General features: G+C 43.0%; 1 protein-coding gene across 1 annotated transcript in view; it reads left to right on the top strand.

The window, feature by feature from the left end:
* The first annotated feature begins 8,514 nt into the window (after positions 1–8,514).
* The window catches only part of ches1 (checkpoint suppressor 1), a 58,623-nt gene continuing 40,936 nt past the window's right edge, over positions 8,515–26,201 (top strand). The window contains exon 1 of the mRNA XM_035143442.2: positions 8,515–8,973. The gene's annotated coding sequence lies outside the window, so the exon portion shown is untranslated. The remainder of the gene's footprint in view (positions 8,974–26,201) is intronic.

Raw genomic sequence — 26,201 nt, forward strand, 5'->3', positions numbered from 1 at the left:
TTCCAAGGTTTTAAATAGATGAACGAAATAAATGAATTATGACTCTCCCTGTTCCCACACCAAGTCTTGCAGATGATTCCTCACTGCTCACTTTTTGTTTTAAAATGCTTGTACCTTTTCCTCATTGAGGCCACTCCACGACCATCCCTCCGAACAGGCTCAGCAGCATGCAGAGCTTTGCTCCAGTCTGCCCTGCCACTCTGCTGTGCTCATTTGATAGTATCCGTGAGAGAGATCCCAAACTTAACTATCCGTTTCAAGCCTGTATCAGTGTGCATCACAGGCTGTAGACCCAATACTTAGCTCTCCCCAAATCCCACAGTCTCTAATGTCTTTATCTTATGGTGCGAGGGTATTTGAGGAGGTAGATAGACTCCTGAGGAGCCAGGGATGTTGTCAGAGGAGGTGATTATGCTGTATTGAGGGAGGTACACTATTGAGCCTGCTGTATTGCTGAGGATATGTCTGTTTTGCTGACTACTGCAAAGCCAGGAGATAGTTGAGTGGTCAGGTCCCATGTGACTGTAGATCAACATACAGCATATACCCCCACTGCACCATTATACTATGCTTACTGAACTTTTTAAGGGCACTGGGGTTGTAATGTGGATAGATACATCATCTGACAATAAAAGGGTCCTTGGTTAGAATGACTGGGTATAAAGTGACCTTGTATTTACATTTGGATATGGCTAGACAGTGTTATGTCGCTCATGCAATGATACAAGGTTTAAAATTAGCTTCAAACAATATCCAAAATGGACCTCAATTTAAACCCGGAACAGCTCATTCGCTGTAAAAGCATTACCTAAATGGATTTCATGTTCGCAAAGATCAATTTCCTCATCAGTGTGTACAGCATTATGTCATTTCATTCAGTGCAATTCTATGTTGAAAATGACAGATTTTCAACTTTATGCTCCATCCCCTGCTTTTGGTCATTTTTACTGCTCTCACTATCCCCCGCAGGAATGGCAGCAGGATCCGTGGTGCTTCTAGATTGCCTCCGATAATGCAATGCTCTCAGGCGAAGCACAGGTGTGTGTGTGTGGTTGTGTGTGTGGGTTGGTGGGTGTGGGTGTGCGTGTGCGTAGGCCTGCCTGGCTCCTCTGAGAGGAACGTCTCTGCCCGGAGATCCAAACTGATCCCCAAAAAAGTCCAACAGCAAGCCCAGACAAACCCTCACCGCATGCAGCCAAACAAACCCTCCAGAGATTGGACCTCGTACAAATTACTCTCAGCATGCTTTCTGAAAATGTAAAAGCCTATTTGCAATGATTTCTGAAATTAAACGTGGAAAAAAGGTGTTAATTGGTAAAAGTGCCAAAGGAGCAACCTTGTCAAAAAACAAAGTTCTAAAGTTCTCAATAACTTGGCACTGCTGTCACACCAGGAAGTTGCAGTAAGATGACTAAGACGCTAGCAAGTCTGGGAACATGCTAGAACCCCTGGTGCTGAAAGTAAAAGCTCTATTAATTTTTCCACAGACAATATTTGGTAACTCCCAGTTGGAGCACTTCTACATGAAAGTGCCTGGGATGAATAATCAGGCCATGTTTACAAAATCATAAAGTGCAGGTTTAGTATGGCTCCCAATTTCAGTATAACCCCTTTTCCACTGGTCAGAAAACCCACTAACACCTGCTAAAATCTGGCTTTTGTCAGCAATGGGAATGGATACAATCAGCCTTAACTTCCGGGCCAAATGACTCTGCAGTTGACATGGGTTTTTATCGGCTTTGGCTTCCATCAGCAGTGATGGAATGATGACGGGGCAGGGGTTTTCCTGTTTTTAAATAACCAGGGTATAAAGGATAATTTTGGTGTTAAAGAAGCATCAGTAACGCCCAATCCATGAACTGTATTTGAAGATAAACAACTTGACAGCCTAATCATCTTGAACTTCTCCTGGTGGTCGGTATAGGTCATATACCCCGCCTCCTCCATGTTAGCAGAAAAGACACGGACTAAACTAAAAAGGCATAGTCCACGTCATGATTGGAAGCTGAGATTGAATCACAATTAGTTAAGGGCTTGTATCGGCAGGATCTTGATTTGGCGCGACCACACCACCATCACTACTGCGCCAACTCCAAATTATGTCACCAGTGTAAGATGGCAGTCCCCTACCAAGATATTTTGGGATTATGTTTTTATATAATGGGAGGAAGTGGAGACCTGTTGCCCATCTTTATATACAGTCTATGGTCCAATCACAGAGCTTCATTCTGTTGTGTGCACCAGAAGCAGCAGCAGCAGTGGCTCATGGGTTTGCCGTATTAAGAACAATCCACCATGGCAAACTTGTACAAGTCATGTCTGGTCTCCTGATTTATTTTGCTTACTTACCTCTTGTGTTATTTGAGTTCCTGTCCTTGCACGTCCTCCGCCCACTTACCTGCCCCTGCTGTTCCTGTCAGTTCAACCTGTTAGTAGTGCACCTGCTCCCCTTAGCCAGATTGTCTTTGTTACTCCCAGCATGCCCAGCTCTCTAGTGTTCTTCCTCTAGCAGAAATTCATGCTTCCAGACTTTTACCTCTCTATCTGGTTTTTGGAATTTTTTTCTGCTCCTCTCCAGTATTTCTTGGCACATGGGCTTAGGTAAAATCTGTTCCTTCCTAAACTACATCAACAACTACAACCTGTTTCTAATGAGTCATTGTGTGAGTCATTGTCCTTATCAGAAACATCAGGAAACCTGGGCACAAAACAAGATTGATCGTTAAGTTGAAGTTGAGTTAAGAAGAAGGAAAGAAGTGAAACTTGGAGCAGGGGTTTAAGTTGGAGTTGAAGTTGAAGTTGAAGTTGAAGTTGGACCTGCTGTTGGCATTGGCATTGTAGTCAAAGCTGGCCCGTGCCACTTCTGAATTGGTGAATGGTTCAAATTCCCATATCAAAGTTCATCAAACTTGAACTTAACATGGAATTTTGGTGCTGAATCACTTTGACCCCATAAGCAAAAACATTCCTCTGTAAATGTGATTCCACTGAACAATTTTTTTCTGAAAATGTGCTGCTTTATTTAATTTTGAGAAAAATCACAAACAGGTTTTGTTCTGTGTCTGGAAAATAATAAAATATGTTTTGCTTATACTGTTGAGGGAAAAAGTTCCTCTGTGATTGTTGAATTATAAATTCCTGGCAGGAGCAGACAGCCAGCGGCTTGGAGTCAGCATACAGAGAGCTCCAGCCTAGCCAGCTGCTGAGAGCTGCCATCCCCAGAAAAGGAGACCTTGGCAGGGGACAGTGTTGAGACACACTGGGTCCCCTCCTCCAGCCTGGAGCCCTGTGAGTTCTGCTCAGTGGAGGAGGGAAGCGAGCCCAGCCCAACAGGAGGCACTGCTTGTCAGGCCCTGAGCATGATGAGTGTGTACTTGTCAGTTTGTGTGTCAGTTTGTCTGCACCAGTGTGTGCAGTGTTGCGCTTACGTGTGCAGGCGCAACACCTACTCCAGCTGCAGCGAGACTTATAATGTTGCATGCATGTGTGAGTGTGAATGTGGATTCTGTCACCCACTGGGCCTCACACACTTTCCAAAAGAAACGGCTCCCACCACGGATTACAATCGATCTGTGTGGAGCACTCGGCTGCTTTTGGAAAGAGAGAGTGTAAGACTTCCTCTCTCTCCCTCTCTCCCTCTCTCCCTCTCAGCTCGGCATGTCCTCTGAGGAAATGTTATGTGTCTGCCTGTCTGCAAAAAAAAGTGTAAGGGATGAATTGGAAACACAGTCCACTTTGGTGTTACAATGACAAACCACTGCTTGTTGTCTTCGGGACATGTGAGACAAAGACAGTGTGTGCACGTGGGTGTGCGGAAGAGAGAAAGAGGGAGAGAGAGCGATCGGTAAAAGGCGACACGGAGACTCATGCTCATACACTCACTTATTTTCCGTCTCTGAAGTAAGTGAAAATCTTTTGCTTGTCAGACTTGAGGGAGAGAAAAAAAAGACGAGACAGTGAAAAGTGGAGAAACATACGTGGAGAGACACAACGTGGAGAAGGGAAATAAAGAGGCTGCGTGATTGACAGCCAATACGACTGCCTGTTTCCTGTCACACTCATGATTGCTTACCAACCCCTTTACCCGACTGACGCCACGGGGTAGTCAGGCCAAGATGGCAACCTCATTTAAAGAATGAGGGATCTTGAATGGATGGACGCCTCCCAGGCCGCTCACTGTCTCTGAGCTGCATGTGTGTCCAAGTGCATATTCGAAGTGCGTATGCGAATGGCTGATTCAGAGTTTTAGCCCATCATCATTAGCCTCTACAGTTTATTTGTTGAAGCATGTTATGACCAGCTGGGTCCTTCTGTCCTAACTGGAAGACAAAACTTATGTCATTTTAATCGAGTAGTACTTTATTGGTGGGACAAACGTGGGACAACGTCATAATCCTGCAACAATTAGGAAATTATTGTTCACAAGTGTTTTTTCTCTTTATCCAATGAGCTCACATGTTTCACATTCAAACCTTATAAATGGCAAATACTGATGTATACACATACAAGTATGTTTCATGTTCGGACCTTTCCTATGAGACATTTTCACTGTGTGTTGCTGGGTCAGCTCCCTATTAGCGGTTTAATCATAAAATTATACTCTGTGTGACCTCATTATTAATTCCAGGTCATCTCAACCTGACTTATTTAGCATAGTTTTGTACATATAGTTTCATCAGTTGTGTAAACATAAAGTTCTTCTAACCAAAATAGTTGCAGTTATCTGGGAACATATAACAACAAGTCTGATGGGACAAGCAACATAAGTGGTCAGAGGATGAGACAAGTTGTACTCAAGTTGACGACGACGGCAGATTAAACCACTTTATTTTGACGTAGAACTGACAGCGAGGAAACCGTTATGTAATAAATCCCTAATTATACAAGAAAACTGCACATAACAACTGCAAGTACAGTAGGTCAAAGCTGACGCAGCAGCTTGTCTTCCAGATTCATGCAAAACTTGTGATGAAGTGTCTCAAGTAAATCTGGGACGTGGAATCGGTGCAGATCAGGTGATTAGATGTTTACCTGCGTTACGTGCTACAAATGAAGTTGAATCATTGCTGTGATTTATGAATCATCGACTGTATACAAAGCCAAAGTGTCTCAATTGCCCCCTGGTGGCTGGCTGCAGTTATGGGTCATTAATACTGCTTCCTCCGTGTTAGTGCATGGGGCATGTACCAAACTTAAAAGTCAAATAAGTTTTTCCAAAGATGGTTTCTGTCATTGCAGGTAGTTCTTATCACATTGAGGTGTGTTCAGGTGTTCGTGTCACTGATACTTTTCGTTTTAATTAGTTATTTGATGCTATAAAAACGCAGTGAAACATCATAATTGACAGCCGAGACTAACCTGAGATTTGTAGGGTGCATGTATCATTGGGGCCTTGATGCCACTGATCCCTCCCCTTATTACTACTGCGCAGCCTGGCTCCAGGTTAGGTCCTCAGTGCAAGAAGGCAGCGTTAGGATACAGGGTATTTGGGCTTTTAGGAGGAGGAAGTGGAGATGCTTTGTCCATTTTTATATACAGTCTATGGCATGAAGAAATGCTTGGAAGTCAACAGTAATATGTGCAAATTACTTTAGTAAACCTATGGCAAGCCTGTTGTTGCCATAGGAACCTGCAGTGCACCCTTTCAAATTAAAGGTGAGTAATATCAGTCTAGAGTCATCAGCAGCAGCACCAGCAGCGTGTTAAGGGAGTTATATTAATGTGTAATTAATGTTAACTGTGATTTTCATCTTTATCTATAACTACCATCAAACACATTGGTTTATATACAGGATTTGTGATTATATTCACTATCATCAATGGGAATTCATTTCACAATGAATGACTTCACACCATTTTTGCACACTGTAGAAATATCACATTACCTTAAGAGGTCCCTTTTCCATATATGTTTACGTGAATAGATTAACAGCTATGGCTTTTTAAAATTTTGTTTTGTCACTTTTTTTACCTTAAAAATCATTATCTCCTAAGTGATGTCTGTCTTGCTCTTACGTTGCAACTATGTATTCTTTCTTTTTTTAATACAAACAACTTTATTGATCTTCAATATATTACAAAAATATCACAGTGGAAGTACAATAACAGGAGGATATAAATATCCTTGTCTCCTCTCCTTTCTCCTTGTCTCCTCTCCTCTCCTCTCCTCTCCTCTCTTCAGTTGTTTCTCGGGCTCAGAGATAGGATCTCCCTCAATAGAAAACTTTGGAAGACATCTTAAAGAACCCCACTGTCACTTCAGCTTAATGCAGCCCTCTGGGCTCGCACCACACACACACACACACACACACACACACACACACACACACACACACACACACACACACACACACACACACACACACACACACACACACACACACAGTAATAACAGGGGCAGGGAGAAGCAGCCTGGATTCGAGGACTCGTAAACACACTTCATTCTCCCAACAAGTCTCTTTGATCTTTATCAAACAAAACAGTTTCCTTTGGTGTATTTTGTGCTTCGATCTCTCAACCCAAGCACGCTGCACTGCACTTTTCCCGCTTCGGTTTCCCCACCCATAAATAAAACCAGAGCACATTTGGATTTCCTGACTGTGGGCTTTCAGTGGGCCGATCACTGCCACGTCTGTCAGATTCATTAATGCAGAAGCTTGCAAGCAAGTTCTGCCAAACTGTTTCTCGAGGCTACATGTTTACATCTCAGCGCAGTCCATACATATCTACTCAGATTTGGCTTATTTTTAATATCACTTATGTTTCTGAAGGGCTTAAATGGATCAGCACCGCTTCCTGTTTAAAACCTCAACCAGCATTCAGCTAAAACGTCCTCGTGCAGAACCAGGCAGTGCTGCACAGGCTGTTTCACCAAGTTCAAGCTTTCCTGTTAAGGTCTCCCACTTCCTGTGTTCAAAGAAAAAAAATCCTGTCCTTCAGTTTTTGGATCCCATGGTCCATAATGAACTGATCTCTGTCTCCCATAGGCAGGCCGTTGCTATGGTAACCTGATGACGCTCTGAGGAAGGACGGGAGGGGGGAGGAGATGAGGAAGAAGGTAGCTGCACCAAAGATTGAGTGTGTTCGGGAAGATGACTCACTCGGCTCCTTTAAAAAAAAAAAATGAAAAAAGGTGGGTAAATTCTTTCACATTTTCCAGTCTCTGCCTGTGTCTCCCTCTGTGACGTAGTTTAGGTATTTGACTTTGGAAGTGGATTTTGGATGGGGGGACAATGTGGCTGTACATATGGCAGGGACGAACCTGAGAGGGATTTTCACACACATGATAAGGGAATCACATGTAAAAGGAGGCAGAGGAGGTCAGACTCAGACTTCACCTCAGATAACATGAAATTATGATTCACGGTCTAAATAAACAGGTCAGACAGAGCTCAGACTCATCATGTGCAGAGGACACGTACCCTCCATCCTCCATCTATAATGATTTCTATACACCCTCTCAGCCTCCGCTTCTGCCCTGCTGTTGCCATAGCGACCACTGGGGTACAGACTCAAAACAACTTAGTGACTAAAAAAAAGAAAAGCCAGCACCTTTGGATGTTAACGGCTCTAAATGATCCTCCTAAACAGCAGCTGTCTGAGGTGCTGCACAATTATCTCATTGGAGACTGAATACAAATACACAGCAGATAGATTTGTTTGCACTGCATATTTCTGAACTCAAACCCCCAATTTATAATTTTCCAGCACTAAAAACTCACTAATTACATGTAAGGCTTACATATTTTTTCTGCTATTTTTTCTGGGCTGTTTTGTGTGTGTGTATTAGTGTGCATATAGCACATCACTAAACACGTTTCTGGTGAATATTCCACTTTTTAAAAAAATTCTGTGTGATATGTTATTAAATTATATATGATATATAATGTTGTATTGTCTATAGACAAGACAAGACAAGACAGTCCTTTATTAGTGCCAAAATGGGGAAATTTGCTGTTGCAGCAGCAAAGAGGACAGTTAAACAAATTTATATCATCTAAACACACACAAACACATTCAAAAACATATATATATTGGTGTTTTATTTTGTTTACGGTCGGAAATTTTGTGTATGTATTTGTTTTGTTGATTGTTGTGTTCATAGGTGGGTGGTTAAATTAGGGGTTAGGTTTAACCATAACCCTCAAGCCAATATTTTCAATTGTGTCAGCAGAATTTATGCAGTGTAAAAATAATATATATAGGATAAACAGAATATATATAGCGTGAAAACAGATTATATACAGTGTGAGCAGAATTGACACAGTGTAACAGGGTTTCCCAAACAGAGATTACAAAGTATTACACAGTGAGTTCAACCTGAGTGAGTTCATGGTGCAGGGCCAGAACTGGTGCGTGTGGTCAAACGTGCATGAAAGCAGAAGATTGGAACCTTTCTGTGCCAAGCTAACGGAGTGAGTCATCCTGTCAGAAACCCCAGACGATCTTTGTCGGTACCTTCCGTACACAATAGCATTCTTTCAGTGAACGCGGCTCGCGCTAGGACCGGGGTCGTGCACCGGGGGAAGTCCTCTGCTGCTGGCGGAGAAACACACGCAAACACACACACACACGCACACGCACCAACACACACACTTTGAGCTCTTCTCCGACAGAGGAGAGAGAGAGAGAGAGAGAGAGGGGGACAAACAGAGAGAGAGAGAGAGACACTATAGGAACGCAGCGGCTTGCGTGAGCGTGCGCGTGTGTGTGCGTGTAGGTGCGCTCGCTCGCTCGCTCGGTGCTACAAGCGACTGGCGGGGCGGATATGGAGGGGCTCGGGAAAAACGCTGGGAACTGACCGAGCACCGACACGAAGAGAGGGGGAGAGAGAGAGGAGACGGACGGACAGCACAGAAGGAAGGAAGGACGGACGGACGGAAGGAAAGGAGGAGAGGAGGAGAGAGAGAAGTCAGACAGAGGAGAGGAAGAGAGTGAGGAAGGGGCTCGCCTGGAACACAGAAGGACCCTAAGGTGACTTTATGGGGCTTTAATAGCTGTATGCAGGTGTGAGTGTATGTGTATGTGTACGTGTACGTGTGTGTGTGTGTGTGTGTGTGTGTGTGTGTGTGTGCGCGTGGTGTGAGTGTGTGTGTGTGTGTGTTGGAGGGGCTGTTGACATATGCTGCCTGGGCTCTGCACTTAAAGGGAAGAGTGGAGGGTGTGTGTGTGTGTGTGTGTGTGTGTTAGTGTGTGAGGTGGGGGCACATGTGTGGGTGACTGTATCCTTATATATATATATATTGGTGTGTGTGTGTGTGTGTGTGTGTGTGTGAGAGAGAGAGTTTTAAGGGTTGTTTTTCCACAAGCTAAAAAGGGGCCAAAGTGTGTAAGCGAGCTGAGCTGACCGCTGTAAACTGGAGTGAAGGGATCCAAAGGAGTGGATACTTTTTAGGGAACAGCGTGATCCTATTCCAACACACACACACACACACACACACACACACACACACACACACACACACATCACAATCGCACACACTTCTCCAGTAGGCTACTTTAAGTTGAGCTGGAGCAAAGGGAGGGTTAACAGTCCCTTTAAAGAAGGTTGAGTCAGAGAGAAACGTGTGTGTTTAGGAGTTTTCAGTGCCACACACACACACACACACACACACACACACACACACACACACACACACACACACACACACACACACACACACACACACTAAGAGTCATTTGGTTTTGTGAAAGCACCACTGAATGAATTTTCTGTTCTGTACCAGAGCTGGTCTGATACTGAATGAGGCTTGAGGAGTAGTAGCAGCTTCTGTATGTGTGTGAGAGAGTGTGTGTGAGAGTGTGTGTGCGCGTGTGTGTGTGCCATAGACGGCAAACAGGTTGAGAGAGGCAGATCTGATCAGACGCACAGCAACAGAGGAGAGAGCGTGGCACAGGCTGAGCAGCAGCACATTGGATTACACACAGATGAATGCACACACACACACACACACACACACATGCATTACACACACACACACACACAAACATAGGCAAGTTCTGTGGCCAGGAGAACAGCTGGGAGAAGTGTGTGTGTGTGTGTGTGTGTGTGTGTGTGTGTGTGTGTGTGTGTGTGTGTGTGTGTGTGTGTGTGTGTGTGTGTGTGTGTGTGTGTGTGTGTGTGTGTGTGTGTGTGTGTGTGTGTGTCAGTCAGTGCCTCTGAGCATTACACTTAATGCATGCGTCTGTCTTTGCACGTGCAGGGCTGTTTGCTTTAGTATTATCTTTTGCTACTGTGTGTGTGTGTGTGTGTGTGTATGTGAGGCTGTGTAAATATGTGTGTGTGCAGGAGAAGTGTGTTGTGTCGTCTCTTCAGACAGGCGGCGTGTGCGTCTACCTCCATCTCCCACTGGTCTGGAGACAGGAGGTGGAGGATGGATGGAGGAGGTGGGGAGGAGGGGAGCAAAGCGATCAGATGACCGAGAATAAGGCCGATGAGAAGATTAATCCGGTAGTGAGAGATAGATGAAACAGAGACAGGGAGGAAGGAAAAGGATGATGGAGATTTTAGGACAAGAGGAGGAGGAGGAGGAGGAGGAGGAGAGATAGAAAGAAGCAAGCAGAGGAGACGGAGTGAAGGAGACGGAGGCTGACATGCTCGCTCCAGGAGTGCACAGAGTGCTGCTCATTCATAATTCACCTCCATGGCAAACGTTCATTCACATATTGACCCCCCATGGCCGCGCTCAATGGAGTTCTCGCCCCTCTACCTCTGCCTGTCTCTCAATGGACACCCCTGTGGTGCGCCGCTCAGCCTGTGTTCACTCTGGAGACAGCTGAAGCTCTCGCAGAAAGCCTATACTGTTTTCGTCCGTTACGGCTCTTTTGACACCAGCACTTTTTCACTTGGAAGCTCTGATGTGAGATTGAACTGTGCAAATTGAATATTGAATTCAGGCTCCACCCCAGACACAGATAATTGGTATGGATGGCTCAGTGGGTTAGTGCTCTCTATACAACTGTTGTTAGTCTTATTCCCTCAACACAGCTCAAACAGCCCATAATGGATCTATAATTCATGTGTGAATTAATTGAATAGTCTGGGTTTGAATAAAAGCATTGGACAGATTTCTTCATGATTTATTCAGTATAAATACTCAAAAATGGCCATTTTAATATTTCTGATTATATTAGCCGTGCCTGGAGCTACACTAAAACCCCCTCCTGTGCTGTGGTCAGCTGAGGCCCATGAGCCATATGGCAGCGTCTAAAATGCACAGTCAGAAAAAAATGCTCTGCAGAGGTACCACAGAACAGTCAGTTCTAAACACTCCAGAAGTGCACCTTGTCAGCAGAAACATCCCGACTTCTATAATTCTATAGGTATAATGAGCTTATAGTGTGTTTACGCAGTGAAAAGAGGTCACGAAAAGTACAGTGGTGACACTGAATCTTGGTATGCCACTGCTAAATATGTCTGTGACCTTTACTATGCTCTCATGAGTTGTGTTTTCCAGGGATGCAGTAATGTAAAGACACGGCCGATGTGTATTCATGGCAAGAGTGAGACACTCTCCACAGTGAAGCGTGGCACTGCAACTTCCATTGTCAAGGGTTTGATTCCCACAAGATACAAGAAGACTAAAAATAGTTAAACTAATTAAAGTCATCGTTCACACCCACAAAAAAAAAAAATTGATTAAAGTACCCTCAGTCATTAACCGCTCATCTCTGGCTCAGTGAAAACCTGACTAAAAAATAACACAGGAAATAACCTTGTACTTTCATCATTGCCTCTCCTTAACTATCATTAACACAGAAACCTTCTTCAACAACACACAAAGACATTTCTTGGACCGCTAAGACCTAAATCTAATGCCTGCGGAGGCATTATTAGACTTCTTTTCATTAGTCTTTCCTTTCATTAGCCCTGATAACTTGACTGCTTGTGCTGTAAGAAGGTGATCAGTGAAAAAGTGCAAAACTTTTTACTTTCGCTAGTCAAACACAAGCAAAAAACTTGTGGCCCAAAAAAACTTTCACCAACTCTGTTCAAAGTGACTGAAAGGAAAAATATCAGATCAAGATTGCGTTGGAGTAATGTCAAGTGTCAGAGACCCAGATGTCTAAATCAGAAGCATCTATTGTCGGTCGCTAAAGGATACTAGAGAAACCGCCAGTGCCAGTTAACGGACCAATGTTTAGGGGGATCCACTGGCAGAATTTTTATATAATATTCATAATGATCTTTTTTGTTTGTGTTTAATCATCTGAAACCTAGAGTGGTTGTTGCTGTAAACTTAGATTAAGCCCTTCATATCTACATAGGTAGCAGGTCCTCATCCATGCAGCCTTTAGATTTGTCTGCTCTGGGCTACGGACAAACCTATCAGAGACTTGAGTGAGGGCTTTTTGTGTAATCGCAGTAGTAGTAGCAGTGTTTTCCATAGAAATAATTAATCTATGGTGGTAATGGGGGTGCATGTGCACAAAGGTCACTCTCACGTGCAGCGAGATTCTAGGTGACAGGTACTCAGACTAATGAGTGAAAGATAATTTCTCGCATGATAGAACTTGAAGAACTTCATTGCATGCCAAACCTGCAGCTGAAACTAAGAGGTCTTCGTGGATTGTAAAAACATTACGGACCATATCATGGGCATGCAATAACTCACGGTAGCTTGAGTTGCCGTTATTAGGGTAAAGGTTATTTGTCAATTGCAATCTGGAACTGCACCACTAGATGCCACTAAATCCCACGCACTAGCCCTTAAATATCATGAATCGCCATTTAATTCTGAAGGTAGTCCTCCATGCAGAGTGTATACCTAAACTAAACATGAATAAGATTTGCTTCTCATGTAAAGATTCTGTTGGGAACCAAATTCTGAACAAAGGGTCGCAGTCGCCTAAGTCACTTGGATAAGGAAGACTTTCTCATGAGAAGTCTGTCCCTGAGCTGAAGGGCTCCTGTGTTATGACTAGACAGGAGGCTCGGCCTATGATATCTTAAGGAGTCTGTTCCGACCTTGGTTGCTATACGATTCAGTAAGTGTCCTCAGAGCTCTCTGAAAGATGATTGAAGTCTATGTTGTATTGCTTTTATGGTCAATGTGTAAGTAGCCCATGGAAACCTTGTCTAATCGCCCTATAGGCCAATGAAGGGGAATTCTTTCACACAACTCAAGTGGTAGTGGCACCTAAAACCTGTTACTACCAAAATAGTAGTTTGTTCAATTTCTAAAAATACAAACTCAACAAACAACATAGTTGCTCCATAGCCAGTTTGGTCAATTGGTTAGCAGCCAATAGCATAGTCGGTGTAGTTGATCACACCTTCATCCATTCAACTTGACTTTGTATTCAGCTTAACAATTAAGAATTGTAAGAATTAAAGTGCTAGCTTGGCTGTTCCATGTGACCTGTGCTTTTTTTGGTTTAGCTATCCCGTGTGAGTCTTGACCACAAGGCTACCAGGGCTGCCCCAAATAGGATTTTTAAACCATTGATAAACAGCCATTGCAGCATAAACCAAGTGTTTTGTAACAGTTTCACTTAAGGGTGCAAAAGTCTTATTTTTCAACTCCTTACTGAGCTGTTTTCTTTATTGACACCCAACTGCACCCTGAAATGCTAAAATGTCTCCCCAGTAAACTTTACGCAGTTCTGAACAGAGCTATGAACTGTGTTGACATTCCAAACATTGACACTGAGCTGGTAGGAAATTTTAGGATGATGCACAATAACAAATCAAGTGTATCATTTATAGTGTTGCTCTACTGTCAATTGTGATGGAAAGTGACATTTGATTCGCTTCAGAATAAAGTATCATCAGTGAGGCAAATTATGACGGTTTTATGAATTACTTGTGTTTAGAAGAGAAAAGGGGTGGGTTAGGTTTGCATACCTGTTATTTTCAGACTTATGAATGATTAGATAATTACTTATTTGTCAGTCACTCATTGGATTTCTGTGTTGTTTGGTAGGTGAACTGTTAATTTCATGGACTGCCTCATGTGTTAAAACAACTGGAGAGTTAAAAGCAGTGTTTAAAAACTGCACTGGAAACACGGCTGGCCTAAGTGGACAAGATGGCTTAGAAGAATAATGCCCCTCTGTATCCCCCAGGTTATAATTGTCTTCAATAGGCCTCCTGCTGATTTGAAATGGACTCATTGTCCACAGTGCTGGGCACCTCAGCTCAATTAGGCTCCCTCTACTTAGCCGTGCTGAGCTATAGCTGGTCGCTTGCATCCTCAGACAGGGGCACACAAGTGCATGCACACAAATGCACGCTGATACATAACAGTGCAGTCACACACAGTGCACGCGCACTGTCACGCATTAGAAAGACGTCAGCGGGTGTAAAAATAGAGCTTATGGATGAGGGGAAAAGTTTTTTATGATTACAAGGGCTGATGTCATGTTTGGTTTAGATCCATAGCTGACGAATTGGAGGGCAGCTGCGGCGAGTATCAGCCTGCTCAGCCCTGGCTCACTTCACTGCTGTTTTTCTTTGTGCTGCTTTTGAAGGAGCACAGTTTAAGGAGTTCCAGGTTGGATATGTGTGTCTCTGTCTTCATGTTTGTGTGTATGTGGTGTTTGCAGCGGCGGAGGCATGCACGCGGTGACGCTGATCTGGTTGCCAAGCAACACAGAAACGTGGGTGGAAGGATTTCCTGTCCTTAGGAAGCTTTGTTTATAAGAGGGGGTAGAGTGAGTGTGTATCTGTATATGCGCTTGTGTGTGTGTGTGTGTGTGTGTGTGTGTGTGTGTGTGTGTGTGTGTGTGTGTGTGTGTGTGTGTGTGTGTGTGTGTGTGTGTGTGTGTGTGTGTGTGTGTGTGTAGGTTTCAGTGTGCATTTCAGCAGCGTGCTTGTGTGTTTTTTATGTATTCTTTGCCTCAAGTCAAAAGTGCTAAAGAAAAGTCACTCATGACAAACACACACATTGTGTACACACTGTTCACGACCAGAGAGAAGGCCCAAAAATTCCCTTTCTAGTCTGCTGGGTTAGATTTGCGTTGCATAACTCCTCTTGCTGGGTCTGTTTGCAGCGCACTGTCTCCTCCTGTTCTACCCAAACACTCTCGCCATGTCACACTAAAACGCCAGGCTGACAACACTCACGCCAGGCCACCTCCCACTAATGATGTCATAAGCATGCCTCATTTTATGTCTCCTCTCTCACATGAGATTGCAATTATGTGTTCTTGCACTGCATGCAATCACAAAAAAATAAAACACACACACACACACACACACACACACACACACACACACACACACACACACACACACACACACACACACACACAGCCTGTCTGTCCTGCAGGCGTTGGACACCATGATTACGTAATTGACACTGAGTGAATGGGATGACGTCAGCTTGGCTCTCTCTGACTCTCCTGTCTTTCTGGCCAGCTACAGTGATGTCATAAGTGGATGCAGCCATACACCGTGTGTGTGTGTGTGTGTGTGTGTGTGTGTGTGTGTGTGTGTGTGTGTGTGTGTGTGTGTGTGTGTGTGTGTGTGTGTGTGTGTGTGTGTGTGTGTGTGTGTGTGTGTGTGTGTGTGTGTGTGTGTGTGTATTGGCATGCATAAACAAGTGTGGAGACAAAAATGACCTCAGGAACCAACAGATTTATATAATGTGTTTGCTCCTCCCGTATTCTCCCCTCTTCCTTCCCCTTAAAGTGGAACAGCTAATAGATACTTTATTGTTCTGTACGTGTTGTTCCTGGCAACATGAGGCACTTAAAGATGCTGATGCAACACACACACACACGCATTGTTGAAGCCCCCCTGAGAGTGGTTTCTATTTGAAATGGATACCCCAGTGTCTCGCAGCTGGTAACTCCATCTCCTCGTTGCCCTCCGTCTGTGACTGTCTGACCTATTGTTGATGCTCATCCCGAGAAGCTGCAGCAGTCACAGGCAGGCAGTGAATGAAAGGAGAGGAGAGATGACGCTGGGTTGTCTCCACAGATACTGTACGTGCCAGTTCTTATTTTAGCAAAAGCAAACAGCGTCATTTTGGTGGTCGGCCTTGCTCAGCTCTCGACAAAAATATCTGTTTTTAGCTTTGCTTTTTGAGCTATGGGGTTTTAAGCACTGAGGAAGAGCACTCTATTTGTGTCTTGGGTTGAATAGGCCGCCTGTTGTGTTCTCCGAGCGTTGTGGTTGAGGCTCTGAACATCAGCCATCAGCCAGCTTTTGGATGGGAGAACTGGGAGCTTTTAACAGACATAAAGACACACACAAACACACTTTGTCTTTCCGCCGTCCTCTCCCACATTTTCTCTCTCAAACCTCAGACCTCAAACCGAAGGGAAATCACACCACACGGTGACTTAACAGTTTATGAACTGGGTAGCAACACACGCAATCGCACAAAAGGAGTTTAAGAATACGCTTTTGCCTCTGCACAAACACAAACTATGCAGATTTTCCTAATAATGTGATTAGCATTAGCTCTGCTGCTGTAATGCGACAAACACTCTACTGTACTTTCCACAAACCACAAAAGTACTTGACTCTGAACGGAATGATTTCATACCAGAGACATTTCACACACATGCAGAAAAAACACACACAAACATGAAACCTGCATACATAACCTATAACATAGCAGCAAAAATAAAATCACATCCGCAGTCCAAATGATGTCATAACCTCACTTTATTAGCTCGAAAATGATACACAACTAGAGTAATTATACACACATGTATACACTCTCGCACACGGTCACCAACCCCCCTGCCCCTCACCCCCCTTGACTCTTACGGCCTTAGTCAGCGTCTGTGTGTCCATGCGTGGGCCTGTTCCCTGGCAGCGTGAGGGGGAAAAAATACCTTCCAATATGATGTAAACACCAAAGTCCCTGTCGGTGCGTGTGTGTGTGTGCATGCTTGTAAGCTTGTGTGTGTGCTTGTGCTTGTATATGTGTGTGTGTCCGGGACAGGCATCCTGATTTCCTCTCCCTGACAGTTTTCCAAATTATTCCACAAAACAGTGCACTTTCTTTTTAAAGATAAGTTTCTTTGCCATCTTTGCTTTGTTCCACTGCAAACAGTGGAAAGAGATGGGGGAGACGGAGAGGGCTGACATGTGACACAAAGCGGTGAGGTAAAACCAGAGGCTGCAGCTTTAAACTCAAAGTTGAAAAACATCTTTTATTGATTTTATAATGTTTTTTCTGCATGCAGCACTTTATTTTAACTAATGCTGAACAAGTGAGCATCGTCGTTTTTACTGCTGTATGAAAAATATAATTATAGTCTTCAGGAGGCCCCTTATTTGTTTATTTAATATGGTACCTGACTCACATATTAAATGTATGTCTATGATTGTGTGCTTGGTCTTATGAGAAAATCTCAAACTGACTGAGATAAAAATTCTTAAATACAGTGTATCCCTTGAATTAAAAGTATTTTACTCATATGAACAAATAGAACAATATACTTGAATGCAACTTCAGATTATTATAGCTGTATGATCCTAGCAAATTGATGGCTGAAAAACTAATTTATATGGGTACTCCAGTGACTTAGTAGTGTACCTCCATAAAGTTTGAGAGAATCAGATTAAAAACAGGCAAAACCATTGAAGCAGAAAATATGACGTATATGAAGTATAGCTCAAGCTTAAAAAACTCCGGTTCCTACATGTCCCATAATGCATCCCAAATAGACTCTTCCTTTGAGCCTCTCTACCTGGAAAATGCTCACATGTTTCTACTGTTGTCATGATCCCAAAATTATAACATTGATATGATCTAAATGTGTCGATACCGATACTGAAACGATACCTCAGCAGAAACCCCAAGACATCGAGAAAAGTATGTAGTGTTCAGTTTTGATTTGTTCTGCTCCTGTGTTTTGAATTCCAATGCTAATGTTTAATTTATGCAGATGACACAAATCTGTTGCAGGCTAAATTCACCAATTTAGCTGGTAAGGCATCTGAAAATGGTCCATAATTCAGCTCCTAAAGAACTTCAGATGTCCTCCCCAGCTCACAGTTTTATGTTTTGAAACACCACTGTGCACAAAGGGAAAGAGGTAGAGAGGACAGCTGCCTTGTTCCTGTGATAACCTATAAAGAATTCAGTACACAGATGGGCTGAGCTACCTGCAGTCCTGATGAAACACATTTTGCTAAGTTGTTGTCAATGTCATTCTCCTGTTAGTGCATCCTGTGTTTGTTAGTGCTGTCTGCAGCGGCTTGCCGTACAGCAGTATGGCAAGCCTGAAGGGACAATAATGGTAAATACAGAATAATAAGGAAAAAGAATGGCACTCGGTTGAGCACATCAACTACCCAAAAGTCCCCCTTGAATTTAAACAAGCTGCACCAAGTTGCACACAATAAAATATCAGTTTCCTAAATATGCATGTTTTTCCACCAAGATCCATAATTTTTTTCCTGGGAAATTGGTCAAAAAAATGCCAGAAACCGCCCTTCTTACTTAACGTAAGTGAAAACTTTTTATCTGCATAAAAATTTCTTTCCTGGCCCATGTCACATCCTTCCACCAAGTTTCATGCAAATCTGGGAAGTAGTTTTGGTAATCTGTAATCTATCTGACAATCAAACAAAATTGGCAGAGGTAATTTTGGCAGAGGTAATTTTACAGTGAAGTAATAACCAAAATGTGAATCTTTAGTAGAATGAATGTGACATGGAATGAGGTAGGGTTAGGGGAACACAGAAGATAAAATATGTACAAAAGCTAAAACTCAAGTTTCCTCTTTAACCCAACAGCTGCAAACTTACAAAGTTCGTATTCTGCTAACTTTACTCATTGGTTTCTCTGTGGTAGATGTGGCAAGATTTATTGAGGTCTATAATGAAGCAGCAGCGCATTCAACACACTTCCTCAGAAGAGCCAGGTGCAAAACAACCACCCTCTGTCAACATATTCATCATACATACATTCAGATGTGGTCAGGGGCACACAGGAGATCACATTGGAAATTATATGTGCCGTGTGGTTGTTGCTAGGCAACTTTGTCACAATACCCCTGTGACCTTCCGACCCTGCCAAAGTCTGGTGTTGCTGTCCCCGTCTCACACTCGTATGTGTGTGTGCGTATGTGTGTGTTATCTGAGACGATGGTGCGACTGCCGCATAGCAACTGAGAACAGCTGTGATTTTGCCGTACGCGCACAGTTTGGTGTGTGCGTTTTGGTCGGCGTGAAGCCGCCGTCACTGTTCATCTGTGCACACACCCACAATAACATAATATGGCACACTGTCACTTCCACAGCGTGATAGCGGCATAGACTCAATCAGCCAAATGCACCCCCCCCCCCTCTCCTTCCACACACACACACAACACACACACACACACACACACACACACACACACATGCACACACACTCAAGTCTGTTGTCAAATCACAGCCGAAAATACAGAGCAGAGGGAGCGACGGAGCAGTCATTTCCCTGAAGATCCATTCATGTAAAATACTGTTATTCAAACCTCTCTCCCCCTTATTCAATAGTCTTATTCATCTCTCTCTTGACTGCAAAACCAAACACGCCTTGTCTTCTACTTCCCGGCAAGAGGCTTTGTGCCGATGCACACACGAGCGAGTGCTTGTGTGTGGGTTTTCTCCGCTCCTCTCCATAAGAGGAATGTCCTTGGCCTGTCCGACCTGCATGCTCCCACTGAGCCCTCCGTCAAACACCTGGGGCGGGCTCTCCCGCGCCGCTCCAGCCAGTCAGGAGACCCCGCAGTTAATGACATCGGTTAGCGGAGGATCTTTAGGACCGGCCCCTTGAGGTGATTCGTTGGAAAGAGAGTGCTCTTATTGTTATGATGATTAAGTGTTATATGAAGGGCTATCAGAGGAGAGCCCCTTAATGAAAGTGGAGCACAGAGAGCAGCAGCGGCGGCTGAGCGGTAGAGATTGAGCTGGAAGGAGAGAACGACTGGAGGGAGAGAGAGGGAGAAATAAGGAGGGTTTAAGGTGGGAGAAGACGGAGATGGTGAGAGAAAAGAGGGAGCACTTGGCTGAATATTCAGCAGCTGTGTCCAGACTTGCTGACTCTGGGTGTTCATGCTCTGAATGTACCATGAGAGGTAAACCGTGTGCACAGGAAATAGCTGTAAAAGAACAAAAGGGGAAAAGACGTATACGTAAACACATACACATGTACGTGGTTTTGTCTCGCTTTCATGTGTGTATCTGTGTAGGAATGCAAGCTTGTGTGTGTATGTTTATGTGAGTGCGTGTGCATGCGCGCAAGTGTGAACATTGGAGTTTCCCTTGCTGTTTGGTGAAAGAGTGGAACGCCCTGCCTCAGAGGAAAATTCCATCCTCAGCTGCTCCTACACTGTTATAAATCATCAGGCTGTGATGTCCAACGCGTTCTGTGTTTTTGTGAATACGCTATTGTCATTTGCCTTTTTTGTTGTTTCCACTTTCCCTCAGCCTCCCATATCATCTTCACTTGGTGTTTTCCTACATTTCCCAGAATGCAATTTGGCACCCCAGCTTCATCCTCTCCCCCTGCTCAGAGAATTACATTTTCAGTTTCTGGTGTGATATATCCATGGATAAATTTACAGCAGTAATATAACTGGATTTCTGGATTTTTTTTCAATCAAGAAAAAGTGAGTTGCAGCCCTTGAAATGCAATTGGTCTTGTGACCAATTTGCATTATGGTCTGCCATGGATGCTGTCACTGAAGATATTTGTTGATTAGAACTTCTCTTTATGTTGCGCTTGCTGTCCGAAATCCATCGGCGAACAGCAGAGTGGCTCCGAATTTTTTTCAGCTTTCCAAGAATTTAAGGGGGAATTTTTCATCCGAGGCAGCTTCTAGCAAACCTTAAATATATTTCATTAGTATGGGTTCCACTGGAGAGCTGAATTGTCTGATACGGTTTCACAGGGTAGCCTTACAAGAATACAATAATGGGAAAACACTAGAGAGCAAAGTTTTTATTTGACTGTCTAGCTGATGGTTTTTCTCTACGCTGTGATATTTCTCAGGAGCAATGACTGAAATTAACTTTGTGGCTCACCTGCCAACAGCTGTTAAACTAAAAGTATGAACCCACCAGGAATCATTTTTACCAGCTGGACTACAAATATGAAGGCAACTGGTTCATAGTAATGTGGATTTTTTTCAACCTACTTAAGAAACTTTGTAGTTGAGACAGTGGAAGACGGCTGGATGAAACCGGGATAATGTGTAACTGAAGCATTTGAATGTTATCAGCTAGTGACCCTTAATGAGTAGATCTTATCTGCTTCTTGCACATTACGGAATATGACTGCTTAGAGACACGTGCCCTTTAGAGACCGCTATGGATAGGGCAAACTAAAGGCTTTCCACTCATCAGCTGCACACACCACTGACTCAGTGTTGAGTTCAGTTCAGCTCAAAGTTGATTCGTAATAAATGCTCTGTTCAAAGGAACGGTTACATTCATTTTCAAGAAAAGACACACGCATTTAATGTAGATTGGACCTGCTCGGACCAAATGTACTTGATCAGTCTGTGGGGATCTCAAAGCAGAGGGCTTTGAGTTGAGCCTGGTTTAACGTTTTGCTGCAACACAACACACTGTTATCTAGCAAGATACTGTAGTTGCCAAATAAATCTGTGTCGTGAATTCTACATTTCAGCTGTTGACCTTGCAAAAATCCTAACAAAAGATAGCTGCTATGATAACCTCCCAGGGTTGTATCGTTTTCCTCCGAGTATTACAGACCTTTGTGCAGTGTTTTGGTGTCTGATGAGCTTTTAAACTCATGGATTAATCTCATACCCAACTTCCTGGATTGTTATTCTCACAGTTACCTGTGCCAACACGTCTCACTACATCTGTCAGGTCTCCTTTAGTACAAAAATACTTCTTTATGCTCAGTCAGATTGTATATTTGACAGGTCAGATATGACCTGGGTTGGAATTCTATCAAACTCATTTAAATGTTAAGTTGAAGGAGGTGTAAGACCTGAGCAAATGTAGCACTGCTGCAAGAGTTCTCTGTCGTTTTCTTTTTACTGAAACAATGGCTAACGTTGGCTCAGAGCACTTCTGCTTATGATGATGTGTAGAAGGGATTCAGCTATGTTTAGCTCAACTATATAGCGCCTTCAGAAATCATTTAACTACTTCTACTTTTTTCATTTTGCTGCAGCTTTATCCCAAAATTGCTAAAACTGAAATTTTCTTTTATCTGCTAAAAATGCTTATGACAAACACATAAGCAGAATTCTAGAAATTTTGTAAATAGTCAAATCTTTCCACATTAAATGTCCCATAATGACAAAGCAAAAATATCACATTGACATTATTCAGACCTTTTGCTAAGACAATTGAAATTGATCTCCCATTTCTCCTGCTCATCTCATGTTTCTTAACCTTAATTGAATTCCACCTCTGGTAAATTCAATTGAGTGAACAGGACTTGTAAAGACACACACGGAGCAAAGGTCAAATGTTCACCTTCCAATAGTGTCAATAACCTTAAGCACCTAGCTGAGACGAAGCAGGAGCGGCTTAGGGACAATTCTGTGTGTTCTTGACTGGCTCAGCTAGAGCCCTGTCTTGAACCCAATCTAACATCTCATGGCTGGCCACTGACAGACCTCATCTGACAGCGATGTGCAGAGTAGAATCCCTAAAATCCAGTTATGAAACATTTAATAAGGTGCAAATTAATTGTACGAAGAAAAAAAAACACATGCTGCAGCATAACAGAAATCAATACATGCCACATCACTTTCACGATAGATTAGTTTGCATAAATAGTGGCATGGTTCTACTCTTAACATTAAAATCTTCATTAAAAGCCTCATAGTTTTGAGCTATCACTGTGAAGTTTTGGCATCTGAAGAGCCATTAGCTTCATGGACCCACTGCTCCTCATATTTTCTTGTCACAGCGGTACCTGTGGCAGCAAGCCGACAACCACTCAGCCCCTTGTGTTGACTTTAAGGCATGCTTAAGGCTTAGCCTGCCCTTGAGTTGGTGTTGGTTCTGTGTACTGTTAATGTTAGAGTGAGTGAGTCTGCAGCAGATGGACCCTCCTGAGTTTGTCCAACAAATGACACTATCATTGGCATTAATTTGGCACTGGGCTGATGGAAACTTCAGACTTTGCTCCACAGTTGACGTTGATTTCAGGGAGCTACAAAAGAAAAGGCTGTAAGATGAACTGGAAAGTTTGCAAAAGGAGGTCTGAAGTAACCTCCTCGAGTTATGCAGAGAAAGGCACAGGGATAGACCATTGTTGCAAGGGCGCTCACGCAACGCTAGATCATGTTATGCTGTAATAAAAGGCCAAAGAAATAGTAGAGGCAGACGAAGCATCATTTGCCCCCCCCCCACTTTCTTCTAGAAATCCTCAGCCCCTCCCTTCTCTTCCCACACATCACCCCTGGCTAAAGGAATGTAGCGGAAAACGAGGGACTCGAGATAGAAGATCAGAGGCCCTTAATATGAACCACATTGTGTGTTGTTCTCCTGTTTCCCATCTCCTGTGTTCTCCGCATCAGGAGTGAAACAGCCTTTGATGAATATCTACAAAGAGATTTGAGATTTATAAAGCGTGGCAATTTAGCCAGGTATGTTATCTTAAGCCTGGTAATTTGGGAATTCAATTCATTCGTAGGGGGAGCGAGGAGAGCGCACGGTGTTTATCAGGCTGACTTGCATCAAGTCTGCGCATTGAAATAGAGGGTCTGGGGCTATCTAATCAATGCTGCCCACATCTTAAGACTTGGGTTATCATATCTCTCATCCAATTCGCTATTCTTCATAGTCCTTTTCTTTCTACACCCTGCATGTGAGTGTGTGTGTACTGTAACCATGGATCAGACCCTGTCTTTCCCCTGAGTTACACATCTAATCACGGCACCGTCATCTTTCATCCCTAATTCTGTTGGCAGTGCCTGTCAAACAGCATACGCTGAAAGAAAGGGTGACTTTGAAATGCTGCTAATGACCCTAGGATATAACTATCCTCTTTCTCTTACTCCCCCCCCACTCTTACTTTCGACTCAGTTGCAGTCGCGGTCATCCTCTTTCTTGTTCACTGCTATTCTCTGGATCTGCTGATTAGAAAATACAAGGGAGAGAGTGAAATACCAGTTATTTTTTAAAAGATGAATCAAAGTAGATGTCTATAGATTTGGAAGCAAAGTCGTTGAGGTTTAATGTCGAGATGTCAAAATGTTGTTCAACCGTTATTTAAACTGAGTAGCCCCACAGATTAAAAATCTCCTCCATCTAGGGAGGCCGGCCAAGTCGCAGCATACACACAAGCAGAAAATCCTGAAACTGAAAAGCACAAAAAAAGAAAATACAATCAAAGCCACATAGCCAAGAGACTACTTTATAAGTCCTCCAATAGGCAACACTTCAGCGTCAAACCAGCAGGCTCATTGCCAAACCTATTTAAATCTCAACTAAACAAAGCAAAGACAGCTCCTTATTGAGTCTGCCACAAGAACCTTCATTAACCGTGTAAATTCACCGTGAGAGCTTTCAGCTTTAAATAATTTTGCAGCCAGTACCTTGTAAGAAAGGAGCGGAGGACATAAAGGCACTTTTGCCTAATTCATCTCTGACCTCAGGGACAGATAACAAAAACAAATCCTGGGACTGCAAACAGTAATTTTCCACCTACTTTATTTTTCTTAAAGAAATGTAAGAAAACTGTGAATAAGTGGACCCAGAATGGCCATATACTGTGTTTTTATGGTAATCTGTTGTGGGGAATAAGAGCGTGGAAGGTGAATCTGATAAGAGACAGAGGTACAGTCAGTGACACAGCTCAGTGCGACAGAGGCGAGGACAAAAAAGGGACGATGCATGTGACAACAACATAATCATGGCAACAGGTGCAAACAATCTGTCGCAGCATAATGAGAAATACGACTTGTGTCCTAAATTAAACCTGATTTCATCTTAAAATGACCAAACCTATTATACATTGTAGCTGCCATACTCCTTTGCACAAGTTTTTCATACTTTCCAGGAAATCCATTTTTTTCCATTCAGCTTAAGCATTAAAGGAATTAAATTGCAGACATTTGAATCTTTCTTAGGTTTATTTTTGTCAATCTTTCAGTTGTTGTGTGAGTGGACTGCACACATGTGCTTGTCGACTCTCAAGTTGACTCTCAAATACATTTACATCAGATCACATCTGAAGTCATCTTGGGGCTGCAACATCCCTGATTCTCTGTGTTTCCTGTTCTTCTGAACTGTTACACTATCAAATCAAATCCCATATAAAATCGAATCTAGAATGTTTTACTGGCGTACAAATACAGAAAAGAAATACAGTTTGAAACCTCTCAAACAATTTACAGACGCTTCACAGCGACATTTCTAAAGAATGATCAAACATGTTTCATATTTAGGAGTGTTTCATTTTAGCTCTTGAGGCTAATGTTAGCTGGCGTACGGCTCTTGACAACAGCAGGTGAACAATTTCCCTCCACCACTCGCTGAAGAGAGACAACTTGCGTTGACCTTGTCTCTTTAACCATTTTATCATCCATACTCTTTTAGCCTTCTGCTTGTGTTATTATTACAGGCCGATACCATATTAGGGACTTTATTAAATTTAGATATCGATATATTGGCCAATACATAAAGAAAAATGTCAATGGTCCCTAAGATGTCATTATCAAACCCTTGTGACAAAGTCATGTCATGAATATGTTAAGTTGTTGTTTGACTAAATACAAAAAACAAATACAATCAAATACTTTATAGAGAACTTGAATTTTTTTCATAAAATGTAAACATAAATGCCCATATCTTTACATAGTTTTGATGTTGCCGCATTTCATTAAACTGTTGCACCACACTCTTCATTTTCATCTGCCTCCCCATGAGATCACGAGAGGTGAAGCATTGCTTTCTGATTGTTCCCTTTGGCACAATATTCCTGATAATTTCCTTTAGTGTGTGATGTGCCATTACTTTCTGTCTATCTTGTGTTGCGGAGACAAAAAGCCCTTGAAACTCCCATATTACTGTGATTCGTCATAGCGCTTTTTCCTTTTTTTAGCCCGTTTGTGAGTTTGTAAACAGCCTGAATTTTGTTTTGTCAGCATTCAGAACACTTTTCAGTTGACATAAGGTATCTTGAGCGTGTTAAAAACAGCTTGTAGGAGTGGGAGGGAGGAGTGAAGGATGTAAGCAGAGTTGTATCATCAGCAGAAGCGGTGTAAGTATCGTCAGCAAAGGCAGGCCGGAGAGGAAAGTACAGGCTACTGACAAG

Source organism: Hippoglossus stenolepis, chromosome 20, assembly GCF_022539355.2.
Source record: "Hippoglossus stenolepis isolate QCI-W04-F060 chromosome 20, HSTE1.2, whole genome shotgun sequence".
Classification (NCBI taxonomy): domain Eukaryota; kingdom Metazoa; phylum Chordata; class Actinopteri; order Pleuronectiformes; family Pleuronectidae; genus Hippoglossus; species Hippoglossus stenolepis.